Here is a 25,206-nt window from a genome sequence, read left to right as displayed (position 1 = left end):
TTGCATGTTTTTATTTTTTATTTTATTTTTTATTTTTATTATCGGTGTTTAATTATTTTACTATGCATGTTTTTATTTTTTATTTTATTTTTTATTTTTTTCATCTTTTATAATCGGTGTATAATGAATTAACTCTTGCATGTTTTTTTTTTTTTATTTTTTTTTATTTTTATTATCGGTGTATAATGATTTTACTATTGCATGTTTTAATTTTTATTTAATTTTTTTATTTTTTATAATCGGTGTATAATGATTTTACTCTGGCATGTTTTTATTTTTTATTTTATTTTTTATTTTTATTATCGGTGTTTAATGATTTTACTATTGCATGTTTTTATTTTTTATTTTATTTTTTATTGTTTTCATCTTTTATAATCGGTGTATAATGAATTAACTCTTGCATGTTTTTATTTTTTTTTTTTTATTTTGTTATTTTAAAAAAAAAAATTTATTTTTATAATCGGTGTATAAAGATTTTACTCTTGCATGTTTTTATTTTTTATTATTTATTTTTTAATTTTTTATCTTTTTTCTTATTTTTTTTATATTTTTTATCATCGGTGTATAATGATTTTACTCTTGCATGTTTTTTTTTTCATTTTTTTTTTATTTTTCATTTTTTATTTTTTATCATCGGTTTATTATGATTTTACTCTTGCATGTTTTTTTTTCATTTTTTTTTTATTTTTCATTTTTTATTTTTTATCATCGGTGTATAATGATTTTACTCTTGCATGTTTTTTTTCATTTTTTTTTATTTTTCATTTTTTATTTTTATCATCGGTTTATAATGATTTTACTCTTGCATGTTTTTTTTTCATTTTTTTTTATTTTTCATTTTTTATTTTTATCATCGGTTTATAATGATTTTACTCTTGCATGTTTTTTTCATTTTTTTTTATTTTTCATTTTTAATTTTTTATCATCGGTGCATAATGATTTTACTCTTGCATGTTTTTTATCAATTTTTTTTTATTTTTCATGTTTTTAATTTTTATCATCGGTGTATAATGATTTTGCTCTTACATGTTTTTTATAAATTTTTTTTATTTTTCATTTTTTATTTTTTATCATCGGTTTATAATGATTTTACTCTTACATGTTTTTTTTTTCATTTTATTTTATTTTTCATTTTTTATTTTTATCATCGGTGTATAACGATTTTACTCTTGCATGTTTTTTTTCATTTTTTTTATTTTTCATGTTTTACTTTTTATCATCGGTGTATAATGATTTTACTCTTGCATGTTTTTTTTCATTTTTTTTTATTTTTCATTTTTTATTTTTATCATCGGTGTATAATGATTTTACTCTTGCATGTTTGTTTTCATTTTTTTTTATTTTTCATTTTTTATTTTTTATCATCGGTTTATAATGATTTTACTCTTGCATGTTTTTTTTCATTTTTTTTTATTTTTCATTTTTTATTTTTATCATCGGTTTATAATGATTTTACTCTTGCATGTTTTTTTTCATTTTTTTTTATTTTTCATTTTTTATTTTTATCATCGGTGTATAATGATTTTACTCTTGCATGTTTTTTTTTCATTTTTTTTTATTTTTCATTTTTTATTTTTTATCATCGGTGTATAATGATTTTACTCTTGCATGTTTTTTTTCATTTTTTTTTATTTTTCATTTTTTATTTTTATCATCGGTGTATAATGATTTTACTCTTGCATGTTTTTTTTTCATTTTTTTTTATTTTTCATTTTTTATTTTTATCATCGGTGTATAATGATTTTACTCTTGCATGTTTTTTTTCATTTTTTTTTTATTTTTCATTTTTTATTTTTTATCATCGGTGTATAATGATTTTACTCTTGCATGTTTTTTTTTCATTTTTTTTTATTTTTCATTTTTTATTTTTTATCATCTGTGTATAATTATTTTACTCTTGCATGTTTTTTTTCATTTTTTTTATTTTTCATGTTTTTAATTTTTATCATCGGTGTATAATGATTTTACTCTTACATGTTTTTTATAAATTTTTTTTATTTTTCATTTTTTATTTTTTGTCATCGGTGTATAATGATTTTACTCTTGCATGTTTTTTTTCATTTTTTTTATTTTTCATGTTTTTATTTTTTATCATCGATGTATAATGATTTTACTCTTGCATGTTTTTTTTCATTTTTTTTTATTTTTCATGTTTTATTTTTTATCATCGGTGTATAATGATTTTACTCTTGCATGTTTTTTTTCATTTTTTTTTATTTTTCATGTTTTTATTTTTTATCATCGGTGTATAATGATTTTACTCTTGCATGTTTTTTTTTCATTTTTTTTTATTTTTCATTTTTTATTTTTTATCATCGGTGTATAATGATTTTACTCTTGCATGTTTGTTTTCATTTTTTTTTATTTTTCATTTTTTATTTTTTATCATCGGTGTATAATGATTTTACTCTTGCATGTTTGTTTTCATTTTTTTTAATTTTTCATTTTTTATTTTTTATCATCGGTGTATAATGATTTTACTCTTGCATGTTTTTTTTTCATTTTTTTTTATTTTTCATTTTTTATTTTTATCATCTGTGTATAATGATTTTACTCTTGCATGTTTTTTTTTTCATTTTCTTTTATTTTTCATTTTTTATTTTTATCATCGATATATAATGATTTTACTCTTGCATGTTTTTTTTTCATTTTTTTTTATTTTTCATTTTTTATTTTTTATCATCGGTGTATAATGATTTTACTCTTGCATGTTTTTTTTCATTTTTTTTTATTTTTTATTTTTTATTTTTTATCATCGGTGTATAATGATTTTACTCTTGCATGTTTTTTTTAATTTTTTTCTATTTTTCATTTTTTATTTTTAATCATCGGTTTATAATGATTTTACTCTTGCATGTTTTTTTTCATTTTTTTTTATTTTTCATTTTTTATTTTTTATCATCGGTTTATAATGATTTTACTCTTGCATGTTTTTTTTTCATTTTTTTTTATTTTTCATTTTTTATTTTTATCATCGGTTTATAATGATTTTACTCTTGCATGTTTTTTTTTCATTTTTTTTTTATTTTTCATTTTTTATTTTTTATCATCGGTTTATAATGATTTTATTCTTGCATGTTTTTTTTAATTTTTTTCTATTTTTCATTTTTTATTTTTTATCATCGGTTTATAATGATTTTACTCTTGCATGTTTTTTTTTCATTTTTTTTTATTTTTCATTTTTTATTTTTTATCATCGGTGTATAATGATTTTACTCTTGCATGTTTTTTTTCATTTTTTTTTATTTTTCATTTTTTATTTTTATCATCGGTGTATAATGATTTTACTCTTGCATGTTTTTTTTTCATTTTTTTTTATTTTTCATTTTTTATTTTTATCATCGGTGTATAATGATTTTACTCTTGCATGTTTTTTTTCATTTTTTTTTATTTTTCATTTTTTATTTTTTATCATCGGTGTATAATGATTTTACTCTTGCATGTTTTTTTTCATTTTTTTTATTTTTCATTTTTTATTTTTTATCATCGGTGTATAATGATTTTACTCTTGCATGTTTTTTTTCATTTTTTTTTATTTTTCATTTTTTATTTTTTATCATCGGTTTATAATGATTTTACTCTTGCATGTTTTTTTTTCATTTTTTTTTATTTTTCATTTTTTATTTTTATCATCGGTGTATAATGATTTTACTCTTGCATGTTTTTTTTCATTTTTTTTTATTTTTCATTTTTTATTTTTATCATCGGTGTATAATGATTTTACTCTTGCATGTTTTTTTTTCATTTTTTTTTATTTTTCATTTTTTATTTTTATCATCGGTGTATAATGATTTTACTCTTGCATGTTTTTTTTCATTTTTTTTTATTTTTCATTTTTTATTTTTTATCATCGGTGTATAATGATTTTACTCTTGCATGTTTTTTTTCATTTTTTTTATTTTTCATTTTTTATTTTTTATCATCGGTGTATAATGATTTTACTCTTGCATGTTTTTTTTTCATTTTTTTTTATTTTTCATTTTTTATTTTTATCATCGGTGTATAATGATTTTACTCTTGCATGTTTTTTTTTTCATTTTTTTTTTATTTTTCATTTTTTATTTTTTATCATCGGTTTATTATGATTTTACTCTTGCATGTTTTTTTTCATTTTTTTTTATTTTTCATTTTTTATTTTTTATCATCGGTGTATAATGATTTTACTCTTGCATGTTTTGTTTCATTTTTTTTATTTTTCATTTTTTATTTTTTATCATCGGTGTATAATGATTTTACTCTTGCATGTTTTTTTTTCATTTTTTTTTATTTTTCATTTTTTATTTTTATCATCGGTGTATAATGATTTTACTCTTGCATGTTTTTTTTTTCATTTTTTTTTTTTTTTTTCATTTTTTATTTTTTATCATCGGTTTATTATGATTTTACTCTTGCATGTTTTTTTTTCATTTTTTTTTATTTTTCATGTTTTATTTTTTATCATCGGTGTATAATGATTTTACTCTTGCATGTTTTTTTTCATTTTTTTTTATTTTTCATGTTTTATTTTTTATCATCGGTGTATAATGATTTTACTCTTGCATGTTTTTTTTCATTTTTTTTATTTTTCATTTTTTATTTTTATCATCGGTGTATAATGATTTTACTCTTGCATGTTTTTTTTTCATTTTTTTTTATTTTTCATTTTTTATTTTTATCATCGGTGTATAATGATTTTACTCTTGCATGTTTTTTTTTTCATTTTTTTTTTATTTTTCATTTTTTATTTTTTATCATCGGTTTATTATGATTTTACTCTTGCATGTTTTTTTTTCATTTTTTTTTATTTTTCATTTTTTATTTTTTATCATCGGTGTATAATGATTTTACTCTTGCATGTTTTTTTTCATTTTTTTTTATTTTTCATTTTTTATTTTTATCATCGGTTTATAATGATTTTACTCTTGCATGTTTTTTTTTCATTTTTTTTTATTTTTCATTTTTTATTTTTATCATCGGTTTATAATGATTTTACTCTTGCATGTTTTTTTCATTTTTTTTTATTTTTCATTTTTAATTTTTTATCATCGGTGCATAATGATTTTACTCTTGCATGTTTTTTATCAATTTTTTTTTATTTTTCATGTTTTTAATTTTTATCATCGGTGTATAATGATTTTGCTCTTACATGTTTTTTATAAATTTTTTTTATTTTTCATTTTTTATTTTTTATCATCGGTTTATAATGATTTTACTCTTACATGTTTTTTTTTTCATTTTATTTTATTTTTCATTTTTTATTTTTGTCATCGGTGTATAACGATTTTACTCTTGCATGTTTTTTTTCATTTTTTTTATTTTTCATGTTTTATTTTTTATCATCGGTGTATAATGATTTTACTCTTGCATGTTTTTTTTCATTTTTTTTTATTTTTCATTTTTTATTTTTATCATCGGTGTATAATGATTTTACTCTTGCATGTTTGTTTTCATTTTTTTTTATTTTTCATTTTTTATTTTTTATCATCGGTTTATAATGATTTTACTCTTGCATGTTTTTTTTCATTTTTTTTTATTTTTCATTTTTTATTTTTATCATCGGTTTATAATGATTTCACTCTTGCATGTTTTTTTTCATTTTTTTTTATTTTTCATTTTTTATTTTTATCATCGGTGTATAATGATTTTACTCTTGCATGTTTTTTTTTCATTTTTTTTTATTTTTCATTTTTTATTTTTTATCATCAGTGTATAATGATTTTACTCTTGCATGTTTTTTTTCATTTTTTTTATTTTTCATTTTTTATTTTTATCATCGGTGTATAATGATTTTACTCTTGCATGTTTTTTTTTCATTTTTTTTTATTTTTCATTTTTTATTTTTATCATCGGTGTATAATGATTTAACTCTTGCATGTTTTTTTTCATTTTTTTTTTATTTTTCATTTTTTATTTTTTATCATCGGTGTATAATGATTTTACTCTTGCATGTTTTTTTTCATTTTTTTTTATTTTTCATTTTTTATTTTTTATCATCTGTGTATAATTATTTTACTCTTGCATGTTTTTTTTCATTTTTTTTATTTTTCATGTTTTTAATTTTTATCATCGGTGTATAATGATTTTACTCTTACATGTTTTTTATAAATTTTTTTTATTTTTCATTTTTTATTTTTTGTCATCGGTGTATAATGATTTTACTCTTGCATGTTTTTTTTCATTTTTTTTATTTTTCATGTTTTATTTTTTATCATCGATATATAATGATTTTACTCTTGCATGTTTTTTTTTCATTTTTTTTTTATTTTTCATTTTTTATTTTTTATCATCGGTTTATAATGATTTTATTCTTGCATGTTTTTTTTAATTTTTTTCTATTTTTCATTTTTTATTTTTTATCATCGGTTTATAATGATTTTACTCTTGCATGTTTTTTTTTCATTTTTTTTTATTTTTCATTTTTTATTTTTATCATCGGTTTATAATGATTTTACTCTTGCATGTTTTTTTTCATTTTTTTTTATTTTTCATGTTTTTATTTTTTATCATCGGTGTATAATGATTTTACTCTTGCATGTTTTTTTTTCATTTTTTTTTATTTTTCATTTTTTATTTTTTATCATCGGTGTATAATGATTTTACTCTTGCATGTTTGTTTTCATTTTTTTTTATTTTTCATTTTTTATTTTTTATCATCGGTGTATAATGATTTTACTCTTGCATGTTTTTTTTTCATTTTTTTTAATTTTTCATTTTTTATTTTTTATCATCGGTGTATAATGATTTTACTCTTGCATGTTTTTTTTTCATTTTTTTTTTTTTTTCATTTTTTATTTTTATCATCTGTATATAATGATTTTACTCTTGCATGTTTTTTTTTTCATTTTCTTTTATTTTTCATTTTTTATTTTTATCATCGATATATAATGATTTTACTCTTGCATGTTTTTTTTTCATTTTTTTTTATTTTTTATTTTTTATTTTTTATCATCGGTGTATAATGATTTTACTCTTGCATGTTTTTTTTCATTTTTTTTTTATTTTTTATTTTTTATTTTTTATCATCGGTGTATAATGATTTTACTCTTGCATGTTTTTTTTAATTTTTTTCTATTTTTCATTTTTTATTTTTAATCATCGGTTTATAATGATTTTACTCTTGCATGTTTTTTTTCATTTTTTTTTATTTTTCATTTTTTATTTTTTATCATCGTTTTATAATGATTTTACTCTTGCATGTTTTTTTTTCATTTTTTTTTATTTTTCATTTTTTATTTTTATCATCGGTTTATAATGATTTTACTCTTGCATGTTTTTTTTTCATTTTTTTTTTATTTTTCATTTTTTATTTTTTATCATCGGTTTATAATGATTTTATTCTTGCATGTTTTTTTTAATTTTTTTCTATTTTTCATTTTTTATTTTTTATCATCGGTTTATAATGATTTTACTCTTGCATGTTTTTTTTTCATTTTTTTTTATTTTTCATTTTTTATTTTTATCATCGGTTTATAATGATTTTACTCTTGCATGTTTTTTTCATTTTTTTTTATTTTTCATTTTTAATTTTTTATCATCGGTGCATAATGATTTTACTCTTGCATGTTTTTTATCAATTTTTTTTTATTTTTCATGTTTTTAATTTTTATCATCGGTGTATAATGATTTTGCTCTTACATGTTTTTTATAAATTTTTTTTATTTTTCATTTTTTATTTTTTATCATCGGTTTATAATGATTTTACTCTTACATGTTTTTTTTTTCATTTTATTTTATTTTTCATTTTTTATTTTTATCATCGGTGTATAACGATTTTACTCTTGCATGTTTTTTTTCATTTTTTTTATTTTTCATGTTTTATTTTTTATCATCGGTGTATAATGATTTTACTCTTGCATGTTTTTTTTCATTTTTTTTTATTTTTCATTTTTTATTTTTATCATCGGTGTATAATGATTTTACTCTTGCATGTTTGTTTTCATTTTTTTTTATTTTTCATTTTTTATTTTTTATCATCGGTTTATAATGATTTTACTCTTGCATGTTTTTTTTCATTTTTTTTTATTTTTCATTTTTTATTTTTATCATCGGTTTATAATGATTTTACTCTTGCATGTTTTTTTTCATTTTTTTTTATTTTTCATTTTTTATTTTTATCATCGGTGTATAATGATTTTACTCTTGCATGTTTTTTTTTCATTTTTTTTTATTTTTCATTTTTTATTTTTTATCATCGGTGTATAATGATTTTACTCTTGCATGTTTTTTTTCATTTTTTTTTATTTTTCATTTTTTATTTTTATCATCGGTGTATTATGATTTTACTCTTGCATGTTTTTTTTTCATTTTTTTTTATTTTTCATTTTTTATTTTTATCATCGGTGTATAATGATTTTACTCTTGCATGTTTTTTTTCATTTTTTTTTTATTTTTCATTTTTTATTTTTTATCATCGGTGTATAATGATTTTACTCTTGCATGTTTTTTTTCATTTTTTTTTATTTTTCATTTTTTATTTTTTATCATCTGTGTATAATTATTTTACTCTTGCATGTTTTTTTTCATTTTTTTTATTTTTCATGTTTTTAATTTTTATCATCGGTGTATAATGATTTTACTCTTACATGTTTTTTATAAATTTTTTTTATTTTTCATTTTTTATTTTTTGTCATCGGTGTATAATGATTTTACTCTTGCATGTTTTTTTTCATTTTTTTTATTTTTCATGTTTTTATTTTTTATCATCGGTGTATAATGATTTTACTCTTGCATGTTTTTTTTCATTTTTTTTTATTTTTCATGTTTTATTTTTTATCATCGGTGTATAATGATTTTACTCTTGCATGTTTTTTTTCATTTTTTTTTATTTTTCATGTTTTTATTTTTTATCATCGGTGTATAATGATTTTACTCTTGCATGTTTTTTTTTCATTTTTTTTTATTTTTCATTTTTTATTTTTTATCATCGGTGTATAATGATTTTACTCTTGCATGTTTGTTTTCATTTTTTTTTTATTTTTCATTTTTTATTTTTTATTATCGGTGTATAATGATTTTACTCTTGCATGTTTGTTTTCATTTTTTTTAATTTTTCATTTTTTATTTTTTATCATCGGTGTATAATGATTTTACTCTTGCATGTTTTTTTTTCATTTTTTTTTATTTTTCATTTTTTATTTTTATCATCTGTGTATAATGATTTTACTCTTGCATGTTTTTTTTTTCATTTTCTTTTATTTTTCATTTTTTATTTTTATCATCGATATATAATGATTTTACTCTTGCATGTTTTTTTTTCATTTTTTTTTATTTTTCATTTTTTATTTTTTATCATCGGTGTATAATGATTTTACTCTTGCATGTTTTTTTTCATTTTTTTTTTATTTTTTATTTTTTATTTTTTATCATCGGTGTATAATGATTTTACTCTTGCATGTTTTTTTTTATTTTTTTCTATTTTTCATTTTTTATTTTTAATCATCGGTTTATAATGATTTTACTCTTGCATGTTTTTTTTCATTTTTTTTTATTTTTCATTTTTTATTTTTTATCATCGGTTTATAATGATTTTACTCTTGCATGTTTTTTTTTCATTTTTTTTTATTTTTCATTTTTTATTTTTATCATCGGTTTATAATGATTTTACTCTTGCATGTTTTTTTTTCATTTTTTTTTTATTTTTCATTTTTTATTTTTTATCATCGGTTTATAATGATTTTATTCTTGCATGTTTTTTTTAATTTTTTTCTATTTTTCATTTTTTATTTTTTATCATCGGTTTATAATGATTTTACTCTTGCATGTTTTTTTTTCATTTTTTTTTATTTTTCATTTTTTATTTTTTATCATCGGTGTATAATGATTTTACTCTTGCATGTTTTTTTTCATTTTTTTTATTTTTCATTTTTTATTTTTATCATCGGTGTATAATGATTTTACTCTTGCATGTTTTTTTTTCATTTTTTTTTTATTTTTCATTTTTTATTTTTATCATCGGTGTATAATGATTTTACTCTTGCATGTTTTTTTTCATATTTTTTTATTTTTCATTTTTTATTTTTTATCATCGGTGTATAATGATTTTACTCTTGCATGTTTTTTTTCATTTTTTTTATTTTTCATTTTTTATTTTTTATCATCGGTGTATAATGATTTTACTCTTGCATGTTTTTTTTTCATTTTTTTTTATTTTTCATTTTTTATTTTTATCATCGGTGTATAATGATTTTACTCTTGCATGTTTTTTTTTTCATTTTTTTTTATTTTTCATTTTTTATTTTTTATCATCGGTGTATAATGATTTTACTCTTGCATGTTTTTTTTTCATTTTTTTTTATTTTTCATTTTTTATTTTTTATCATCGGTGTATAATGATTTTACTCTTGCATGTTTTTTTTCATTTTTTTTTATTTTTCATTTTTTATTTTTATCATCGGTGTATAATGATTTTACTCTTGCATGTTTTTTTTTCATTTTTTTTTATTTTTCATTTTTTATTTTTTATCATCGGTGTATAATGATTTTACTCTTGCATGTTTTTTTTCATTTTTTTTTATTTTTCATTTTTTATTTTTATCATCGGTTTATAATGATTTTACTCTTGCATGTTTTTTTTTCATTTTTTTTTATTTTTCATTTTTTATTTTTATCATCGGTTTATAATGATTTTACTCTTGCATGTTTTTTTCATTTTTTTTTATTTTTCATTTTTAATTTTTTATCATCGGTGCATAATGATTTTACTCTTGCATGTTTTTTATCAATTTTTTTTTATTTTTCATGTTTTAATTTTTATCATCGGTGTATAATGATTTTGCTCTTACATGTTTTTTATAAATTTTTTTTATTTTTCATTTTTTATTTTTTATCATCGGTGTATAATGATTTTACTCTTGCATGTTTTTTTTCATTTTTTTTATTTTTCATTTTTTATTTTTATCATCGGTTTATAATGATTTTACTCTTGCATGTTTTTTTTTCATTTTTTTTTATTTTTCATTTTTTATTTTTATCATCGGTTTATAATGATTTTACTCTTGCATGTTTTTTTCATTTTTTTTTATTTTTCATTTTTAATTTTTTATCATCGGTGCATAATGATTTTACTCTTGCATGTTTTTTATCAATTTTTTTTTATTTTTCATGTTTTTAATTTTCATCATCGGTGTATAATGATTTTGCTCTTACATGTTTTTTATAAATTTTTTTTATTTTTCATTTTTTATTTTTTATCATCGGTTTATAATGATTTTACTCTTACATGTTTTTTTTTCATTTTATTTTATTTTTCATTTTTTATTTTTATCATCGGTGTATAACGATTTTACTCTTGCATGTTTTTTTTCATTTTTTTTATTTTTCATGTTTTATTTTTTATCATCGGTGTATAATGATTTTACTCTTGCATGTTTTTTTTCATTTTTTTTTATTTTTCATTTTTTATTTTTATCATCGGTGTATAATGATTTTACTCTTGCATGTTTGTTTTCATTTTTTTTTATTTTTCATTTTTTATTTTTTATCATCGGTTTATAATGATTTTACTCTTGCATGTTTTTTTTCATTTTTTTTTATTTTTCATTTTTTATTTTTATCATCGGTTTATAATGATTTTACTCTTGCATGTTTTTTTTCATTTTTTTTTATTTTTCATTTTTCATTTTTATCATCGGTGTATAATGATTTTACTCTTGCATGTTTTTTTTTCATTTTTTTTTATTTTTCATTTTTTATTTTTTATCATCGGTGTATAATGATTTTACTCTTGCATGTTTGTTTTCATTTTTTTTTATTTTTCATTTTTTATTTTTTATCATCGGTGTATAATGATTTTACTCTTGCATGTTTTTTTTTAATTTTTTTCTATTTTTCATTTTTTATTTTTTATCATCGGTGTATAATGATTTTACTCTTGCATGTTTTTTTTTCATTTTTTTTTATTTTTCATTTTTTATTTTTATCATCTGTGTATAATGATTTTACTCTTGCATGTTTTTTTTTTCATTTTTTTTATTTTTCATTTTTTATTTTTATCATCGATGTATAATGATTTTACTCTTGCATGTTTTTTTTCATTTTTTTTTATTTTTCATTTTTTATTTTTTATCATCGGTGTATAATGATTTTACTCTTGCATGTTTTTTTTCATTTTTTTTTATTTTTCATTTTTTATTTTTTATCATCTGTGTATAATTATTTTACTCTTGCATGTTTTTTTTCATTTTTTTTATTTTTCATGTTTTTAATTTTTATCATCGGTGTATAATGATTTTACTCCTGCATGTTTTTGTTTTTTTATTGTTTGCTTTATTTTTTCATTTTTTATCATCGGTGTATAATGATTTTACTCTTGCATGTTTTCATTTTTTTATTTTTTTATAATCGGTTTATTTTGAGGACAAGAATTTTATGAACTACCAACACATTTTTATGTGACTTCATCAATGTGTATTGATAAAAAATAGTAGTTTATTATTACTACCTACTAAGAGTTTTCATGCAGTCCACCAAAGATTTCTCCTTTAGAATGACCTATTGTGTTCTCCAGAGTCTTAGTGACAAGTCTCCCCAGATTCCCAATACTGCAACCTCTTTTGAAAAATGTGGCAAATTAATTTGCGTTATATAAGTAGTCATTTGTTGTTGATTTCATTGGTAGCGGCCATTGGTATTCATTGGAATTTGAGTGGCAATATGCCTCTCCAAGATCTCAATCCTCTTCGCGCTTATCCAATGTAGATTTGCTTAATGCTTTACCTCCTCGGTCTTTCCATCCTCCTTGACCTTCTTCAGCTATTTGGTGTGGTATCGGTTCATACTGACATTTTGTTGAGGGGTAACTTACAATTATATATTTCCATGTGGGGTTTCTTAGTATTTTACCTCTGTAGCAGTTTCTAAATATCCCGCTAGCAACTGTAAATTATGTGTATTAGTTTTCGAATTTAAGGGGTTTCCTTAATATTAAAGCTGTTTTAATTATCATTATCTATTGTATATTCTTAGCCATCCCTCTGATTCCAATTAATCCCAGTTTTTCAAAGGTTTTCGGGATCGTTCCTGGTGCTCCTACTATTATTGGTGTTGTATTGACGTTCTTTATTTTCTACATCCTTTTCAGCTCTCTGACCAGTTCAATGTATGCGCTCTGCTTCCCCGTCTTTTTTATATTCTTTCTGTGGTTTGCTTGAATGGCCAGATCTACAATCTCGCAGAACTTTTCCTTTTTGTAAACTATTATGACACCCGATCTTCTTGCTTGAATGTGTTTATCCGTTTGTATATCCAATGTTCCATAGAATTTTGTGATTTGCGTTTACAAGTACTGCTGCCGATTTGTGTTCGTACCATTTGCTTGGGTGTCCAAAATGCAGTTGTCTGCATAATTGCTAGTGTACTGCCTTCCCTACTTGTCTATTCTTCTATTTCTTTAGGGCTAGTTTGTTGTAATCGCTTATTATGTATTTTATTGTTTTGTCTCTTTGTGTTTTGTGTCTCATCGATCTTTGTGATTGGTTCTAATCGCGTTATTTTGTGCGGTTATTATTAGAGATTCAGTTTCCCTGTTTAGGCTTTTTTTTTGTAGCCACGTTCAAGTGTTTCGTTCGTCTCATCTTTTGTCATCTTTATGAATCGCTCGTGTAGTTTTTGTCTCTTCCCATTTTTATTTTCTCGTCTTCTCCATTGCCTCTCTGATTTCTGTTTCGTTCATTTTTCTGTGTCTCTTGCTGCGGTAATTATCCTTTTGGTGTTCTGTATTATGTATTTTTCTAATTCGTTTTTCGTATCATTCACTCAGTCTTCTATACAAATCAGTTCGTCTTTCTTTTTTACGTCGAGTCGGTCAGCATCATCTTTTGGGTGTAGTGCATAATCATAAGTTTCCTAGTTGTTTGGCCATGTACATTAGATGGTTCTTTCTGTCCTCTGTATTAGTGAACGTGTACTCTGCTTTCATTTTTTAGTATCTTCCTAAGATAGGAAATCTCCTTCGAAGCTACCTCTTTGTATTTTAATCTCAGTTATCGATTGTCTTTCAGCTGCCAGTTAAAGTTTGTGTTCTGGTTGTTTTTTCAATCAAATTGATAATTTTGCCTATTATTTTATACATTCTCAGACATTATGTTATCCATGACTGAGAGATCCTGTCGTACGCTTTATTGTAATTATTATTATTAATGTTATTATTATCATTATTACTAGCAGGATCCGTTAACTGGCATTGCCCGATGGTAGCATGTACCCCCGCTAAAAATTTCAAATACGGCTGTTATTTTTGTTGTTGGCCAAATATTAAATTTCTAAAGTATGTACTGCCAGAATAGCCTACTCAGTTGTTCTATATTTTTAATAAGTGTAATAATATGTACCGCCAACGCTCGCCACAGCTTAACCCAATTATCATCCAAGTTTTTTTTTTATTATTTAAAAGAAGTAGATTTAAATAAACTGATAATGAGTTATACAAATTTTTACAGCATACAAAAATAATGTAAATGCGAGACAAAAATCGTTCCTATGTAGTGATGTTTGTGAAGCCGTAATTTAAGAAATCTAGAAAAAATATACATCCTCTACATTGGTTATGCATTTTTGGTAACGTGATATTTGTAAATAGTGTTTTCAGGTTCAATTCGAGTTTCGCGCTATTTTTTTTTTTTATATTGACAAAACACCGACCCCTGACAAAAATGGCTTTGTAAATAAAAACAATATTATTTCAGCACGGTGCCAAAAATAAAATAAGTACCCCAAATTTTACTTTGTATTGTTCAGCACTTTTAATATTAAAAAAAGAACATGTACTTATTGTCAAACTTCGGTACTTTTGCAGTTTTAAGTCGGGTTTTCCGTGATTCTCGGTGGACAACACCTGACGAACGACGGAAACCGCCGGATTATACCGATTGAGCAAGAAGAAATGCGATGTAACAGACGTCAAAAATAGTGAGAAAAAAGTAAAGGAATGATTTTAATATAAAAAATAAAAGGAAGGGCAGAGTATCATTGTGCCAACGTATTATAAACAACCCCAACCTCCTCATGCTAAGAACGGCTTTCGGAATAAACACCCCCCAACCTCGGAAGAGGTTGGGATGTTTACTTCTAAAGCCGTTCTTAATATGGGAGGTTGGGTGTGTTTATAATACGCTTCGGCAGGTCGTAAGAAAAATACACAAATAACTTTGCATACACAGACAAAACCAAAAACATCACATCCTTACATGTGCAATAATAACGTGATTAAATTACACTCATGTAAAGTTAGTAATGAAACATTTCTAAAAAAACAAAACAAAAGAAAACGATTGTTTTATCTCGGGTGTTTCCGTAATAATATGTTAGTAAAAGCGAATTACTATATCGTTATAAGTCTTGCGAAAATAAAATATAATTATGAATCCTTTTTTCACTGTAACTGAAATCAATAAATAATGAAATATGAATAAATACATTAATAAAAATTGCACTCAATGTTTAAAAAGGAAGTGTCCTCTATAGTATCAGATCTGACCGAATGGTTAATTGTAGGCATAGACCAATTCATACCATCGAAAAAATTCCAACAAAAACCTAACAGCCAGCCATGGATCTCCCCAGAATGTGCTGCTGCTATCGCGCACAGAAATTAATTTTTCCATAGCTACCAACGTAATAGACGCACTGAGACTAAAGCTGCTTTCAAGACTGCCAGCAACCACTGTAAAAGAGTAATAAAAAATGCAAGAGAGCTATATGCCCAGTCTGTTAAATCCAAGGTACCTGATCAGCGGCTTGGTTCCCACCAGTTTTGGCAAATAACAAATAGGATCCTGAACAGAAGTGTGCGTTCTATCCCAACAATTATCAATGGACCAGAGGTCATCTCGTCAGCGTCAGACAAGGCCAAACTATTTGCAAAGAACTTTGCAGCTAATTCTACCCTATGCGACCAAGGCCATCAACTCCCCATATTTCCTCCTATAACACAGAACAAGCTAGGTAACATACAAATATCCGTGCATGAAGTCGCCAAGCTAATCAAGAACCTAGATTCCAGTAAAGCAACTGGCCCTGATGGCATCCCAATTATAGTGTTAAAAAAGCTTCAACCAGAACTTGCGAAACTATTTAAGCGCTGCCTTAAGGAGAAGTGCTTTCCGACTCCCTGGAAGACCTCATCAGTTTGCCCTGTATTTAAGAATTCAGGTGATAAGTCATCTTCCTCTCAGTACAGACCAATAAGTCTCCTGTGTGTTATGAGTAAATTGCTGGAATCCATATTAAATAGAGAAATAGCCAACCACCTCAGCAGGAATAACCTTCTTAGTGACACACAATATGGTTTCCGCTCTGCAAGATCTACCGCAGATGTGCTGACGGTTATATCCCACAGGATTAGTGAATCTTTTGACAAAGGCTTCCTTTCTAGGGCAATTGCTCTTGACGTATCAAAGGCCTTCGACAAGTATGGCATAAGGGTCTACTTCACAAGATTTCCAGCTACGGTATAACTGGAAATGTTTTCTCAATAATTAAATCATTTCTATCCGATATCTCATAAGAGTAGTGGTAGATGGACAAAAATCGGAGGCCTGCAATATAAATGCTGGAGTCCCTCAGGGGTCAATCCTGGGCCCAACTCTCTTCCTTATCTACATCAATGACCTCCCTAAACACATACTTAAATCATTCGTTGACATCTATGCTGATGACACGACCATCTACGGCAACACATCAAAGGCTGTAAATGACAAAGTTCTCTCTGATTCTCTCTCCTCTGATCTCGAGCGCGTAGTTCAGTGGGTGAAGACGTGGCTGGTTACCTTCAATGCATCCAAAACCGAACTCCTATCCTTACATCATCAACGCTCTGATCCCCATATGGCATCAATTGTGATGGATGGCTCTCGTCTGAATGAGGCCCCGTGTTTTAACAAGCTTCTGGGTTTGACCTTTACTCCTGATCTGAAATGGAACACGTACATCAAGTCTGTTGCCAAGGTCGCTGGAAAGATGGTGGGATCCTTCTACCGATCCAGAAGATATCTCACTACTGATGCAATTCTATATCTATATAAAAGCCAAGTACGTCCAAGGATGGAATACTGTTGCCATATCTGGGCAGGAGCTGCTAAAAACAGCCTATCCTGCCTTGACAGAGTACAAAATAGACTTCGTGGCTTAGTGGGGGATGCCCTTTTCTCTACCCTGCAATCTCTCTCCCACAGAAGAGATGTTGCGAGCCTATCCTTGTTTTATCGTTATTTCCATGGCAGATGCTCGTCTGAACTCCAATCTCTGGTCTCTCCTCGCCAATCTTTCGCGAAAAACACCCGTCTAGCTGAATCCACTGTGAAAGATTTCCCCCACTCCATATCTGTGCCTAAATCAAAACGCGGATTCCATGAACAAAGCTTCTTTCTTAGAACTGCACGCCTGTGGAACTCTGTTTGGTCTGCCTGCTTCCCACCGGACTACAACTTGGATGTCTTCAAGTCCAACGTTAACAAATTCCTAATGAACCGCCCCCTTAAGTAAGCACTTCATCAAATCTCCACACTAACGTAATGTACTTGCAATAACCCTTATACCTGAGTGGCTTCCGGGCCTTGATAAGTGGTGATCACTGTGTAAAAATAAATAAAAATAAATAAATAAATCATTAAGTAAGTAAAAGAAAACTCCGACAAATACGTACACGCGCCAAATTTCATTCCATCAGAAAAAAAAAACTTTCTAACAAAAAAAATCTTATTTTTACATTTTTATCTACCGAATAAACAAGAATTATATATGAAAAACAACGTTTAGTATTTTTATAGTCAAACAACGAAGCTTAAGTCTTTTTTCGATTATAAAACAAAACTAATTATTTTGATAAATCTCCGTGTGGCGTAGCACTGACTTATTTTTTCTAAAGAACTAAATTGAACAAAGTTCATTGTTACAAGAATGTGTATACATTTATTTAGCGAATAAACATAAAACACACATGAAAAAACACGTTTATTATTTTAAAAAAAATCAAAATTTTGCAACAAGGATGAAGTTGTTTTTTTTATTAAGTGAAAGTTCATCCTCGTTGCATAAATTTTATATTTAAAAAATACTAAACGTGTTTTCTTCATATATTTTTTATGTTTAATCGCTAAACATATGTATAAAAATTAATAAACTTTATCCAATTTTATTTTTTAGAAAAAATAATTCAACGGTGCGCCAAACACAATTTTATCAAAGCAATGTCAGTTTCGTTGAAGAAATAAAAAGCTCTTCCCCCACGTCGCATAATATTGGTTTTTCCCGCTAAATAAATGTATAAACATTCTTGTAAAAATAAACTTTATTTAATTTTATTCTTTAGAGAAAAAAAAACAATGCAGCGGTAGCAACACAGAGATTTATCAAAACAAAATTTTACAATTGAAAACATTGACTTCAGCTCTGTTAAAATCAAAACGGCTTATTTCTCTCTGTCTTTCTCACCCCCACTCTCTGTATCTCTATTTGTAACTTTCCCTCCCTTCAAGTGACTATAAAAAGGAGTTTTATCGCGTAGCTAGTCATGATATGTCGTCAATGATTTATGTTTTGTGAGTGTAATATCTCCACAAATAAATAAGTTCAGAGTTTCTAAGTGGAACAAATCCGTGACTAATAAATATAACTTAAGATTATTGTGCACGTACCGAAAATGGCGGCGTGTTTAATAGTTGATAACTGTTCGTTTATTCGGTGGAATAATCGAATGTTGGAATCGTAGAACAGAAATGCCAGATATTTAAAATGGAGAAATCATTATTTTTGTTGGATGTAAGAGTAAGAGTATGCGTTTGTGTAGGAAACCTGTAGTCAGTTAATGACGGTTGACGCCCAGGCAAAGTAGGAAAAAGTATAAAATAACTCGGTGTAGAATGGTGTCGTAAGAGTAGTCCCTATAGTGACATTTTAGCTACTTCCTCTTTATGTTAGGACAATGATGGTAATGGCGCTCCTTGGACTAAATGTAATTTTTGATATTACGAAATAATGTGTATGTAATTGTGGTCTATGGCTAGATCTCGTAATGGCTAATGACGTAAACATATTATTTTTTATGTGTCATCTGCTGTTGTCAACCTAAGGTAGTTTCGTCCGGAGGGGGAAAATTGCGTCTCCTTTATTGTACACAAGATTATTATTATTATCATTATTATTATTATTATTATTATTATTATTATTAGTAGTAGTAGTAGTAGTAGTAGTAGTAGTAGTAGTAGTAGTTGTTGTTGTTTTTCCTTGAAAAAGAGTCCGAATGTAAACAATTTTAGAGTAAACTTTTTTTCCAATAAAAATATAATATTATATTTTATATCACTATGTAAGCATCCACCATCTAACTAAAATGTTAAACGAGAACCAAAATTTATGTCAAATTTATTTTACTCCCAGACAAGTACGACTGAAAAATAATGGAAACAGTTAGTGTCGTCTCTCATCCTCACCATAAAACCAATGACTACAAAAATAAACAATTGTCTGAAGTGTTTTAAAAATAAGCATTAATAATTTGTTGAAATCATTATATGCGAAATATATTGTGTTTTACGGAAAAAAATTGGTATGACTTTGCCAAGGGACTTAAAAAAGTAAGTCTGCTAAGGATCAGTCATATATTAAAATGCGATATCATGCACGTAACAGAACAGAGGGGAAACTAAGAGAGAAAAAGAACCGAAGAAAATGTTATTTTTTTTGTAGAACATGATAAGGTAAAGCCGTAACAATTACCCACTAATATGGCACCAAGAGGTTCCACCAGAAGCTACTACATGGTCCAGAATCCATTCACCAAATGGCAATACAGCAGCCCCGTACTTTGCACCTTCTGATAGGACAGCCTCCTTAGTGGTTAATCCAAGGTTCGGGTCCCTGACTATCAGGCGGATAACGTCGGCCCAGATAAAACGTTTATCTTCAGCACCCTTACTAGTGATATGGCTACAAGGATAGCCATAGCACAGAAAATTTCCGCCATCTCTGTCGACTGTTCATGCAAAATACTGCCAACCTAGAATACAGCTTTTTCTCCCTTTGTCAGAAAAATCCCTCATTAAAAAAATGAGGACTGAGGGACAAATAAAGCGAAGCGAGAGTAACAGGAGCTGCCGATAACGCATCCACAAAGCGTTCTCATTAAAAAAAATTCTTAAGTATTGCACTTTATAAAAGTCCAACTGGCGTGTTATTTAAAGGGAAAGTATGGTGATAAATTTACCTCTCACGCACTAACAATCTGCTTATGCAATCAACTTGTACGATATAATAAACATTTATGACGAGAAAACGCTATCATTAAATAAAACAATCAGGAAATAAAAATATAAATTAAGTACTGAAATAAAATGTAGTTATTAATATTTGAAATTAAACATACAAATTAAAATAGCAGCCACTTATCTCGAACACGCTTCCTCTCCAGAGTACAAACTGATTGAAGAGAAGTTTAGCTTTAAAAATATCAACGTTCCAAAAGACTTTTATTTTATTTTTTTAATTAACCGTTAAAACAAAGGCGTGATCGCTTTCTGAATTTTTGCTAGTGACGTTTAAAGAAATTGCGATATAAAAGAACAGCGGGTGTGTGGCTTCTGAAATTCAACTAGTGCCGTTATAAGTACATTCAACAAAAAATGAAAAAAAAACAGGAATGGAGGGGAGAGGGTCTGAAAAGACAGCACTTTCTGCGCTACGGTCTCTTCTGATTATTTGTTGTTAGGGAAACTACAGAATGGGTTTCTCTAGTAGGGCTACGTGAAAATACGCTTCTCTTTTTTCTTCTTTTCCTTATATATTTTTTACAATAATTCTTTTGGAAGTCTTTTTTGTGTGCACACTCTAAAACACTTCTGATCTGAAACTGCTTTTTGCAAATGTTTTACGATTATTTGTTCATTTGCTGTCCTCCTGCGTTTTCATCTTTGGAAACTTACATAACTACCAGATTCATGACAGAATATAGGCATTCAGTTTTTCATCTTTTTAACTTTTTCCTGTCACATCTGGGGGAAGATATTTAATTACAGCACTTTCCACTACATGATATAGTTTGTTTATTTAGTTTTAAGGTGTATGTACAGAATAGGTTTCTAATTTTTTATGTTATTTAAGCACGGTATCTTTCCTGTATACGTATCCAACGTTTTGTTTTTGCGCGGGGAGGGGTAAGAGGGCAAACATCGTTTATTGTGAGTTTACGCTTCATGTTCTTCTGAATTTTTAGCTTCGTTAAATTATATAACTACCAAATTCATTGTAGACTTAATTATATACATTCAGTGTTTCTCGTTTTAACATTTTTCCCCTTTTATTGGCGAGGGGGGATACATTACAGCATTTTCCGCTATACGGAATATTTTGTTTATTTAGTTGTTAGCTGAAAATGCAGAACAGGTTTCTTAATTTTTGTGTTATTATTAAAGCATGGCATATTCTACGTATACTTACCGAAAATTTTTCAGCGGGACATTTTTTAGCACAGTCATTATTGGATCATTTGAGATATTTCGTTTTTCAGTTTGTGTGTGTTTTGTGGCCCGAAAGGGTCGGACAAGAATAAAGGCTTGAAAAGTGTACTCGTATTAACAATAAGACAGAATACATAGAGAACGAGAGGACTAGTACATAACGTTAAGAAAGCGCACTTCGAGATACGGTGGATACACCGCAGGAGTGGTATCTGTCGGTATATTTATACCGTTTGGAAGAGTTTATATCTTGTGTATGGGTGAGACCCACAATACTTTTTCTCCCAAGTAATTTTGCAGCGTAAAAAACTGTTAATATTGTTTCCGCTTTGGGTCTAACACATGTCGCATCATCTACGACGGACAGCGCTTTCACATGGAGAAACAGTCATCCACTATTCTGGATTCAATTTTCGTATATCAGAAAACTTTGTTAGGTGGGAAATTGACATCCACAATTAAGTGAAGCTGACTTTCTTTTTTTTTTCTTTTCTTTTGTTGTCGCCAACAGTCTACAGATGCGGATATGGGAAAAATCTTTGCTTGCGATAATGTTAAACAATGAATTATTAGCAGTTGAGGGTTTTAGCCAAACACAAATTTATTTTAGTTTGTGTAAAATACTATATGTGGAATAAGTATTCAACTGAGGTTATTCAGCTTACGAGAGAGGGAGTTTGACAATGGTATTTCAAAGTGAGCGTATTTCCCAGCAGTCAGGGACTTTTATTCAGCTCGCTGTCAGCTCAACTCTAGCTAATTCCACTCCAAAATCGCCTATATATTTAGGTGATGAGTGAGGACTGAAGCTCCTCCAGTTCAAACTAGCCAATCACGGGTCGTTATGACATATCCTTTTTTTTTCTTCTAATTGACTCTGTGCCAATCGTGCATGATCGCGTATCGAAGTAAGTTTCCATCGAGATATTCTCACGCCGATCGTCCTTGGAAGAAAATCTCAGAGTCAGATTCTGCTCCCAAACATAGCCAAAACAGCTTTCAATACTATATCTCAAAATCAGTCGTTTTATTCACAAAACTATGTTATTATTAACATATTATTATGAATCCCAAACCCGCTAACTGAAACTACTTTTCTATAGTTTGGTTACGTCATCATTATGCTATAAAACAGCATACATAGAGAACGAGAGTTGTAGTACTTAGCGGCAATATGGCGTATTACCAGATAAAACACACACAGCATAAGAGTAGTACTTCTCGGTAGTTTATATCTGTGTTTGGGTGAGTCAGCTCAGTGATACTGTTACAGAGAGAGAGAGAGAGAGAGAGAGAGAGAGAGAGAGGAGAGTAAACGTGGAGGTAGACACGTTTACCAGAACCGAAGGTCAGCTGACCAAATTACGTATGTATGACGTGATCAGCAGATCGGGGAGATTTTTTATTTGAGCTTTGAAGAAGACGGACGTTTTTCCGTGGTCTCCCCCTCTTAACTGGGGAGGGGGAGACGAACGCTGACGTGTGTGAAGAAGAACTCACACAAGCAGATTTCACTTCCACCTGCTGCAGGACCTCTGGGGAAAGTGAAATAAAAAAAAAAACTATATAAAACACATTCATCGTCTTGGAGTGATAAATCTTCGTCAAACAGGTATCAAGTCTCCCTCCAGGATGAGAAATTTCCAGATGGTCCGTTTTGAAGAAGCAGAGGTAGGTTCAGAAATTACATGTCACACACACGGTTCCCTTTATGATAATCAAACACACAACCATTTATATTAGAGACAATCATACGCACACGAATACATTTTGATGTTATACAGTGCATACAAGAAACGTAAATGTATGCCTTCGCCTTTTGATGTTATACACCAAACGTAAAAAGTGCCCCTCGATGATAACCGTAGTGAGAACTCAGATGAAGAACAATATATAACAAACGTTAAATGGTGCCCCCTATGTAACATATCGGTAATTTGGTGCCGTAATTGACCAGACCACCTAGCAAGGGTGGGTTTAAAAGGAAAAAAAAGAAGAAAAAAAAGGACTTCGGTTGCCACGGGGAAAAAACGAAAACAAAAGAGGACAAGAAAAACAATAAAATGTATGGAAAAAAAAAGAAAAAGAAAGAACAGTAGAAAAAAATACAAATCAACACACACACAACGTAGGGTCCATTAAAACACGAGGCGAATTAGAAAAATAATTAAGAAAAAAAAAGAAAAAAAAGAAAAGCAATACACACGTACAACCTTTTCACGAAGAAAGAAAAAGAAGACATACAGACACACAGATGTAAAACTTTATATATAGAAAATAGTTAAAAAAATGTTTATCGTATTAGGAATTAGCTCGTTATAAACGAAGATAAATATCACTTAATGTAAAAATTAGAAGGGGAAAACAACAGCCAGTGAGTAAACCAGAAAGAAGAAAAAAAAAGAAATAGAACATATGACTTCAGTAAGTGTGCGTCAGGAATGGGTCTTTCAGCTTACCAAAAAGATAAACACGTCAATCACAAATATGTGTTATGAATATTTTTGTGTCATTTTTAATCTGTGAACTAAGTGTAACTTTTAAGGAAAAACAATATGTACTTTTGATGAAAAACAATGGATAGGTTCTGAAATGTGATTTTTTTTTCATTTTTTTTCACTAATTGTACGATTTTTTTTCTAAGGAATTTTTTTCTGACATGGACAATTTTAGTTCCATCGAGTGTTAGGATTGTCTGAGACTTTATAAGTGAGTCGTTTTATTTTATTTTAGAAACGACTGTATTTTAATTGTAAATGTCTAAGTATTTTTTGTAAACGACTGTGATTTTTCTTTAATTTTGAATTCTGTGGAATGGTAAGAGATGATGCAGCCGACCTAGTTGATGACGTGGTCAAATGGGTTTCCACGAATCTGTGTTTTGTTAATTGAAATTTTGTTATTAGTAAGATGGGACTTTGTGATTGCTTATAGGATATTTTTGTATTTTTTAATTTATTATTTTGATGTAATTGATGTGTTGTCAAACGGTATTGGCAGAATTTTCTTGTTCTTTGACATGTATTTTTTTTCGCAGAATGGGGAGGTGGAATCTTTGCTTGTGGGGTCTATTGAAAGAATGATTAATAAGAGAAAGAACGTGTTGTTAATTAATTAATTAATAATCATAATAGTAATAATAAAATTGGGAAAAAGAGAAAGAAATAAGATTTAAACAGTGTAATAAATAATAATAAAAAAGTTTCGGAAGAGTCAAAGGTTCAGTCGGTATTAATTTTAATTTTCGAAATGTAGAATAAATGTTCTATTCGACATGAGTGACCTTTTGACCACATAAGTAAGGTAGAAAAAAAAGGATAAATATAGGGTTAAATAAACTATATGAAGAAATGAAAGAAAAAAGTGGGGCGTGAATGGAATTTAATTTCTGTGGCAAGCATGTTAGAATTTTGGAGATGTGTTGAGTTACATGGGTAGTTATTAATTTCATTATTCTCGAGAAATGATTCGAATTTTATTTTTTTTATCGTGATTTCTATTGATTTCGAGTAGAATCAACATGGAGCAACTTTGAGTACTTCATGTGTGGAAATCCGATGTTTTCCGTGAAGCTATGTGTCTTCAAGGCAGGTTGCGCTTACCGACTTTGGAAAAAAAAAGAAGTTTTTTCTGACATAGCAGTAAACGGAATGTATTCTGTCCAGCGTGAGCGGATCTAGTTGTAATCAACTTCAGAGAGCAAATGAAATGCCCTCTGACATGGTGTAAGGGCAGAGGGGGTGCAATGGCTGACGTGGCCATTATGTGACGAATCGATCAA

Source organism: Euprymna scolopes, chromosome 12 (genome assembly GCF_053919585.1).
Source record: "Euprymna scolopes isolate OS-2025 chromosome 12, ASM5391958v1, whole genome shotgun sequence".
Classification (NCBI taxonomy): Eukaryota; Metazoa; Mollusca; class Cephalopoda; order Sepiida; family Sepiolidae; genus Euprymna; species Euprymna scolopes.
This window is presented reverse-complemented; position numbering follows the sequence as displayed.